Source organism: Peromyscus leucopus, chromosome 9 (assembly GCF_004664715.2).
Source record: "Peromyscus leucopus breed LL Stock chromosome 9, UCI_PerLeu_2.1, whole genome shotgun sequence".
Lineage (NCBI taxonomy): Eukaryota > Metazoa > Chordata > Mammalia > Rodentia > Cricetidae > Peromyscus > Peromyscus leucopus.
The window spans coordinates 98,323,940-98,333,462 of NC_051070.1; the positions used below are offsets into that span (position 1 = coordinate 98,323,940).

At 37.9% G+C, this 9,523-nt stretch overlaps 1 pseudogene; it reads right to left on the minus strand.

Moving 5' to 3' along the window:
- Nucleotides 1-9,157, minus strand: part of LOC114697403 — a 48,103-nt pseudogene extending 38,946 nt beyond the window's left edge.
- Nucleotides 9,158-9,523: the final 366 nt, after the last annotated feature.

The window sequence follows — 9,523 nt, forward strand, 5'->3', positions numbered from 1 at the left end:
CATGAAAAGATGCCAGTAAGCCACGAGCCACGTGGAAGTTTATGGATTTGTAGAAATGGATTAATTTAAGCTATAAAAACAGTTAGTAAGAAGCCTGCCACGGCCATACAGTTTGAAGCAATATAAGTCTCTGTGTTTACTTGGTTGGGTCTGAGCGGCTGTGGGACTGGCAGGAGACAAAGATTTGTCCTGACTGTGGGCAAGGCAGGAAAACTCTAGCTACAAGTCACTAATGCTGTTATTGATTTTGTCTTTATACTGGCATCCTGGCATCTGGGACAGGGATGATTGCAATTGTAGGTTCTATTATCTGGTCTTGTCTTTGTTGGGTGGATGTTTTGCTCTTTGGTTTCTGTTCATTCTCTGGTTCTTAGGATAGTGTGGTGCCTGTGTGTTGCATGGTGCTTATACTTCTGTGGTTCTGATAGGTGTAGCCATTTGAGCTTCCAGGTAAAATATGCTTCTTGGTATTGGGAGTTGACACTTAAGATTAGAGAGTGGCTGTGGCTATAGCTGTAGCTATAGCTGTAGCTGTAGCTGTAGCTGTAGCTCTAGCTCTAGCTGTAGCTATAGCTGTAGCTGTAGCTGTAGCTGTAGCTGTAGCTGTAGCTGTAGCTGTAGCTGTAGCTGTAGGGATCCACAAATGGGAGGAAAACATGGTGTTCCATCAAGATTGTTGAGGTCCTGGAGATTGAGGCAGAGAGTTTGGAGAGGTCACAGCAGAAAGTCTGTTACAAAGCTGGGAATGAAACTGGGGCATTGGATTTGGAGGACTTGAGGGAAAGATGAAGATTTGCAGTTACCTTCTTGCATTTCTTGGTTAGATTGCTCTGTGGTTTCCTTGAAGGGCGAGTGCGTGCCAGAGATGAGGGCTAGAAAAAACAATGTGGGGGAGGGAAATTATGAGAGGGACTTTATGTGATCCACTGGAGTTGGGGTAGGAGAGGAAGGGAAGCTCCAGCAAGTGTTTATCTGCAGTTCTAGGGATGAGACTGGGGGATTGGATCTGGAAGAGCAGAGAGAGAAAGAGAGAAGTGAAATTCTGTAGTTCCTGCTTCCTTGGTAGGAATGACATATGTTCATTCTTTTTTTGTTTGTGCTTCTGAGGCAGGTTGTCTCTGTGTAGCTTTAGAGCCTCTCTTGGAACTTGCTTTGTAGATCAGGGTGTCCTCAAGCTCACAGTGATCTGCATGTCTCTGCCTCCCAAGGGCTGGGATTAAAGGTGTGCACTACCACCATTCTTGGAGACAAATTGCTAAATGGTCTTATTAAATAAAAAATACAGAGCCAGATATACTGGTGAAAACCTGAGAGATCAAGGAAAAAAGAAAAGCCACAAGCTAACCTCACCTCACTGACACTTAAGTCTCCAAAGAGACTACTTCTTGTATATGCACACCTATATGCCTTTCTGTTCTGTTCTCTCATTGGCTCTCTAAGCCCAGCTACATCACTTCCTCTTCCTGCCCAGCTCTGTCTGTACAGATCTCCAGCCCTCTATGGTTAGTGCTAGGATTAGAGGCATGTGTCACCGTACTTGGCTCTGTTCCCAGTGTGGCCTTGAACTCGCCGAGATCCAGACAGATCCTTGCTTCCCAAATGATAGGATTAAAGGCATGTGTTACCATTGCCTGACTTCTATGTTTACTATAGTGGCTGGCTTTTTCTTCTGATCTTCAGATAAATTTTATTGGGGGACACAGTGTCACCAATAGAGAGACACAATACATCACCACATCATCTGGCTTGTGTCCAGTGTGTAACCCCTAAATATCCTCCAGTTGTCTGATTTTTACAGCTAAAACTTCAAGTACTTTGTTGTGTATGTATGGAAAGAGTGGATAACCTAGTCTTGTTCCTGATTTTAGGGGAATTGCTCCGAGTTTCTCTACAATTAAGTTAAGGTTAACTATGTGTATGTTGTAAATTGCCTTTATAATGTTTAGGTATGTTCTTTGTATCCCTACTTTCTCCAGGACTTTTATCATGAAGAGGTGTTGGATTTTATTAAAGGCCTTTACTGCATGTAATGAAATGATCATATGGATTTTGTCTTTCAGTTAGTTTATATTTTGTATTACATTTATTGTTTTATGAATGTTGAAGCATACCTGAATCTTTGGGGTGAGGCCTACTTGATAAGGGAAAATGATTTTTTGATATGTTCTTTGACTCTGTTTCCAAGTATTTTATTAAGATTTTTTTGCATTTGTGATCATAAAGGATTTTGGTTTATAATTATCCTTATTTGTTGGGTTTGGGGGTTGTTTAGGTAAGAGGATAATTGTGACCTTGTCAAATGAATTGGGCAATGTTCATTCAATTTTTCCATTTTGTGGGATTATTTGAGGTATATTGTCATTATCTCCTCTTTGAAAGTATGATAAATTTTGTATTAAAACCATGTGGTCCTGGCCATTTTTGTTAGGAGATTTCAATGACTGCTTCTGTTTAACTAGGGATTGATTATATGTCTATTCAAATTGGTTATCTGATGTTGACAACTTTTATAAGTGATAAGTATTGAAAAAAATCCATTTCTTTTAGATTTTCCAAATTGGTGGAGTACAGGTTTTTAGGGTATATCCTTATGATTCTCTGGACTTCCTTGTTATATGTTTTTGTAGTCCCTTTTTCATTTCTAATTTTGTTAATCTGGATATTCTTTCTCTGTCTTTTAGTTAATTTGGATATGGGTTTGTCAATCTTATTGATTTTCTAAAAGAACAAACTCTTCATATTTTTTTTTTTGTTTCTTTGTTTCCATCTTATTGATTTCAGCTCTGAGTTAATTATTTTTTGCCATCTACTGCTTTTGGTTGTTGTGATTTCTTCTTTTTGTTCTAGAGCTTTCAGGTATGTAGTTAAATTACTAGTATGAAATCTCTCCAATTTCCATTTTTGGAGGTACTTAATCCTATTAACTTGCCTCATAGAACTGCCTTCATCTTGCCCCATAAGTTTGTGTATGTTGTATATTATTTTCAGTAAATTCTGGAAAGTCTTAAATTTCTTTATTAATTTCTGCGTTGACACATTTTTTTCATTCAGTAGTATGTTGGTCAATTTCCATGAGTTTGTAAGTTTTCTCTTGTTTCTGCTGTGTACGGGTCCTCTTTCCCTTTTCAGCCAATTGGTTATCAGTCTTAGAGGGCAAAGGGGCAAAACTGGCAACAGAAAGCTTTGCACATGGGAAGTAGCAACCTCTACCAGTCAGCAAAAACTTTCCAACACTGCTGTTGATATCCTACTTTAATATATGGTAGTCTGATAGAGTGTAAGGAGTTATTTCAATTTTACTGTATCTGTTCAAACTTTCTCTGTGTGGTAAATTTGGAAGAAAGTTCCATGAAGTGCTGAGAAGAAGCTATATCCATTTGTGTTTTAGTGAAATGTTCTGTAATTATCTGTTAGTTTTACTTGGTTCATAATGTGCCTTAACTCCTGCATATCTCACTTTAGACTTTGTCTGCCTGATCTGTCTGTTGGTGAAAGTGGGATACTTATATCTACCTGTATCATTGTGTGGGGGTGGAGGTGTTATTTTAGCTGTAGTAATGTTTCTTTTATGAACTTGGGTGCCCTTAAGTGCATAGGTGTTAAGAATTGCAATGTCATTTTGGGTGATGTTTTCCTTTGATGAGTGTGTACTGTCCTTCCCTATCTTTTCAGATTAGTTTTGGTTTGAATTCTACTTCGTCAGATATTAAAATGGCTATATCAGCTTGATTCTTAATGTCCTTTTGCTTGAAAAATCTTTTTCTATTCTTTTAGCCCAAGGAATGTTTCTCCTTGATATTAAAGCATTTCTTAGATGCACTATAAGGATAGATTCTGTTTTCTCATTGATTGTTTTTAGTCTGTATCTTTTTATTGGGGGAATTGAAGCCATTGATTGCAGTGGAATACTATTTTAAAGTATGTTGCTTTTTTTCCGACTGCTTTTGTTAACAATGCAAAGATGTGTTATATTTGTTTCATTAAATAAAATTAACCTTTGAGCAGGATGCTAAGTCAGCAATTAGCTGCTGGGAAATGGTAGGAAGGAACCACCTGTAGCGAGGGTTCTTAGTTGAGGGCTGAGCAGAAGGATGTCTGGGTTTTTGGAAGAAAAAAGCAAAGGAAGAAGATACTATTCAGCATCTCTAAGCAAGCAGAATTCCACCTCAAACTTTGAAATATGAGATTTTTAGGGGGATAGAGGTCTAAATAAAGTTTCCCTTAATAGCTTTGCAAGAGTCTGTGCCTGAGGGAACAGAATCCCCTCTGGCTGTGGCCTTTGTGGCTGGAATGCTGCTGGTAGCAATGGAGTTTCAGTCTCAGTTTCAGATTAGCACAGCAGTTGCTTAAGGGGTAGCCACTATAAATAATAATAATAATAAAAACAGTCAACAACAATTGTTGTTGAGAAGTATCAGTGAGCATTACTATTGAGTCACGTTATCCTCTTGATGTGTGTGTGTGTGTGTGTGTGTGTGTGTTTGTGTTTCCTGTTTTTTCTTTAGTTTTGTTTTGTTTTGTTATTGTTTTGAGTCACACTGGCTTGGCATTGTTTATTCCTTCATTTCTGGGTGTGATTAACTCCTTTTGCTTGGAGTTTTTTGTGTTGTTTTGTTTTGTTTTGTTTTTTCACATTCTATGGAGCTGAATTTGCAAACAGAACTTTCTCAAATTATTGCTTTATCATACGTCTTTTATTTTTGATCTATTATGACTGAAAATTTTGCCAGATATTAATTTTTGGACTAGCATCTGTGGTCTTGTAGAACATCTTTCCAGGACTTTATGGCTTATACTGTATCCTTTGAGGAATCAGGTGTAATTCTTACAGGTATATCTTTATCTGTTACTTGTTCTCTTTCCCTTGCATATTTTAATAATTTCTTTGTTATGTACATTTAGTGTTTGGATTATCATGTGATGAGGGAACTTTTACTGATCCAGTCTGTTTGGTGTTGTGTACTTTTTTGATTACCATCTTGTTCTTTATGTTAGGGAAATTTGTTTCTAAAATTTTTGCATTTTCTATTCCTTTGAAGTGAGTTTCTTTTCCTTCCTCTATTTCTATAATTCATACAGTTTGTCTTTTCATAGTTTCCCCAATTTCCTGGATTTTTTTGCACCAGTAATTTCAAGGATTTGGTAAGGATTTCTTTGACTGATATGTCCATTTCTTCTATCATGTCTTCAGTAACTGAGATTATCTCTTCTACCTTTGGTATCCTGTTGTTATGCTTGACTTTGAGGTTTGAATTCCTCAATTTTTCATTTCTAAATTCTACTGTTTGGGTTTTCTTTATTGCCACTGCAGAAGGTGGTCTGCTCCAGTGATATGGTGAGACTGAGGGATTGGGTTTACAATAGATAAAATAAGAGTGGAAGATCTAGCCTATCTGCTAAACTGACTGGCATGGCCTCCTTTTTCCCAGGCAATGTCTGTTGGAATTGGAGACTAGGATATCAGGATGAGTGGGAAGGACAGTTAGAGGAGAAAATTGGTATTATCCACTTAAATTTGGGGCAAATAAGAAGGGAAGGTCATAGCAGGAGGTCAGCTACAGAGCTGTGGATGAAACTGGGGCTTGGTTTTGGTGGCAAGGGGGAGTAGGAACTATGTACAGTTAGGCTATCTGCTTCCCTGGCTGGAGTCAATTGATCAAACACTACATTATTCTGTCCTCTTGTCTATAATATGCCACAAGTCTGTGATTTCTATTTAGTGTTATGATGTCCGTTTCATTCTTGGCATCTTCACTTTTATTATTTATTTAAGGTCACTTTCAGTTTATTATTTGACCTTACAATGTTAGCTACTTATCTCCTTTCCTTCAGAAAATACTGCCAAAAGCAATTTAAGAAAGAAAAGATTTATTTCAGCTCCCAATTCAAGGGCACAGTCTTTCATGATAGAGAAATAGTGTGGGGCTTTGAGGTAGATGGTGACATTGCAGCCATAGTCAGGAGACAGACAGCACTGAATGTGGGTTTTAGCTAACTTTCTCCTTATATCTGCCCAGGACTCTGGCTCACAAATGTGCTACCCATATTTAGTGTGTATCTTCCCACATCAATCTACTTAATCTAGATAATCCCTCATAGATAATCCCAAATATTTGTTTCCATGATGATTTTAAACATGACCAACTTGACAATATAGACGAGCCATCAGATTTACCTATTCATAGAAGTCACAATTGTTCTGTTTTTATTGACATATTCTTATGAAAACTGTTTTAAATTGCTGTCAAAACCCCAACATTTAAGTGAATTTGATACCGATATCCATTATCTTTTCTCATTCAGATTACGGTTTTCCTAGTATTCAGCATGACACACAATTTCCTACATTTCCTGGGTATTTAAGCCATTGTATTTGCATAATTTTAATCTTACATATATCTATATCTATTTCAACTAGTAGTTGTCCTTGTAAGGGCTAGTGAGTCAGTTCTGGTTTCCTTCTGTGGATTTTCTGTTCAATAATTGTTTCTTTGTTAGAACACGCTGCTGCTTTGGTCTGCTTCATTACTCTGTTGTGGCTCTGATTCCTGTTTCATCCCTGCTGATGATATGCCAGGACAAAGTGCTTAAGGTTGCTGGGGTACCACACAGAGGACTGAATGAGACAAAAGCATCTGTCAGTCATGAGCATCTCTTTTCACTTAGGCAGAGGACAGGTACTTTCTGGGCTCTGGGGATGCTTCCATGCAAGAAAGATGCATCTGCATCTTATACCAGTAACATTCAATGCTGGGCTAGTATTGAGTTCACCAAGTTCAGTGGATCAAACCTTCCCTAGAATCAGGCTGTATATCCTGAAGCATATATAGCAACACCTTGGAGAAAATAGATGGAGAAGTAATGCAGGTTCAGAACCATGTGTGAAAGTCTTGGATGGATCCAGGATAATTTAAATGTCCTACAGAGGAAATTCTGATGCATATGATTTTGGAACCACTGGCAGACACAATATCTATATTTGGGAAACTATAAGCTTCTAGTATGTACATTTTTAGTTTTCACAGTGATGTCTCCAGAGAGTTCATGAAACTAAAGAAAAATATATTGAGTAATAGACTCCACAATTAAATGATTCCTATACATTTAATTACAAAAAAAATCTTTATATAAGCTAGGGCTACATAAGCAATCAAAAGCAAATTTACTCCCACATAAGGCAGTAATCTCCACTCAAATAAACCACTCAAAATGCCCATGTATGATATTTTTCTTCACCTGGTGAATTATTCTAAATATTGGTTTGTGACATAATCTCTTTCCTGACATAGGAGGGAGGATATAGTGTATTGGTTAAGAAAATATATATATATTTAAAAAAAAAAGAAAATTTATATCAGTTCAAACCGAATGACTTCAGAATTAGCCTCAAACTGTGTAATTTTCATTCCTAGTTTTCTTTCTTCTCTTTCTTTTTTCTTTCTTTTCTTTCCCTTCTTTCTTTCTTCCTTTCTTATTTATTTATTTCTTCTTACTAACCCTGCCTCCCTTCCCCCTCTCTCTTCTATAGCTCAGTTTGGCTTTAACAATGATACCATTCCACTTCAGTCTCTTGAATGCTAGGATTATAGGTATGTTCCATGCACAACTGGCACACATTTAATTGAGCTGCCCATGTGCTTATTATAATCAATCCATGTGGGTCCATTTAATGGGTAATAGGGATTTATTAAGATACAAAATGAGGAAATACACTCACAAATACAGAACGGGGTAGACAGCTGAAGTCATCCTCTGATCTGAGTGGGAACAAATTCATCTCACAGGAGGAGCAGGGAGAAGGGGCATGTGAGACTTCTCACTCTCCTTTTAAGAGTTCACATACAATGGCAGGAAGCACTGCCTTCTTCAGGCTCTATAGGCCAAGGCAGAGCAAATACCACTGCATTTCCCCTCTTTGTCTAAATAAGAAAGTTCTAAACTTAATGCAAACTATATACAAGAAGAATGATTATCAAGTATTGTCAAGAAAAAAACAAAGAGTAATAACATAAACCAAAAATGGAACTATAACCAACAAGAATAACATTCAACAAGAAGGACATGCTAAATATTCAAAAGTGTCCAAAACATAAGTAAATGGCAAATTACCAAGATTACTCCAATAGCTGTCCTGTCTCGAAGATTGTAACTCTAGTACTAATATAAGGGGACGTGCTGTGGGATGTCTTTCTGTATGCTGTGAATATGTGTTGCTCTGACTGATTGATAAATAAAGCTGTGTTGGCCTGTGGCAGGGCAAGATGGAGCCAGGCAAGAAAATCCAAGAGAGATAGTGAAAGGAGAAAGGAGAGTAAGAGGAGATACCAAACCGCCATCCAAGGAGCAGCATGTAATGGGATGCAGGTAAAGCCATGGAACACATGGTGATACATAGATTAATAGAAATGGGTTATTGCAAGATGAAAGAGCTAGCTAGCCAGAGGCTTGAGCCATAGGCCATACAGTTTGTAAATAATATAAGCCTCTGTGTGTTTACTAGGGAACAAGTGGATGTGGGATGTGGATGAGAGAGATTTGTCCCAACTACAAAGCCAGGCAGGACTGGAGAAACTTCCAGCTACAAGTTTCAAACTCCATTTTTTTTTTTTCTATTGCATGGTCTATGTGCATAGCTTCTTGTTTTACATAAAGGCCTTTGACAGAAGTTAGTAATCTTGTTATATAAAATCTTCTTTCAGTTTCTACCAGCTGCTGCCACCAGTGACTCTTAACCATTTCTTTCCACATCACTGACCATCTCACCATACTCTTCAGACACAAATCTCTTGAGTTTCCTTGGCTAAACTTTGTGGTTTAAGCTATTTTGATTGTTTTTTAATTAATTAATTTATTTACTTTAAGTTTTTTTCATTTTACATAACAATCCCAGTTCCCCCTCCCTCCTATTCTCCTTCCTCCCAACCCTCCCATCCCACCCACATCTATTCCTCAGAGAGGGTAAGTCAACCCTTGAGGAGTGAACAAAATCTGGCACGCATACTAAGCTGAGGTAGAACCAAGGCCCTCCCCTCTGTGTCAAGGCTGAGCATTGTATCCTACCCTAGGAGATGTGTTCCAAAAAGCCATTTCATATACCTGTGGTAAGTCCTGTTTCCACTGCCAGGGGCTTCTCGTACAGATCTAGCCACATAACCATCATCCACATTCACAGGGCCTAGTTCAGTCCCATGCATGTTCCAAGTTGACAGGTCAGAGTCCATGAGCTCCTACAAGCTTGAGTTAGCTATCTCTGTGGCTTTCTCCATCATGATCTTGACTTCACTTGCTCCATCAGTTTCTTTAAAGTTTCCAGTTAAGCAGTTTTGTGCATAAAGGTCTCATTGTAAGAGGGTCCACATAGTGTGGCCAGGGCCATTCCTAGAGAGATGAACATAAGCTGTATACACAATGAGATTTTTATGCATAGCACTATTCCAAAGCCAATTGGGAAAGATTAACAAGATTGACAAAATTTTAGACAAAAGAAAGATAAGATGCAAATTATTAAAGTTGAAGTGAAAAG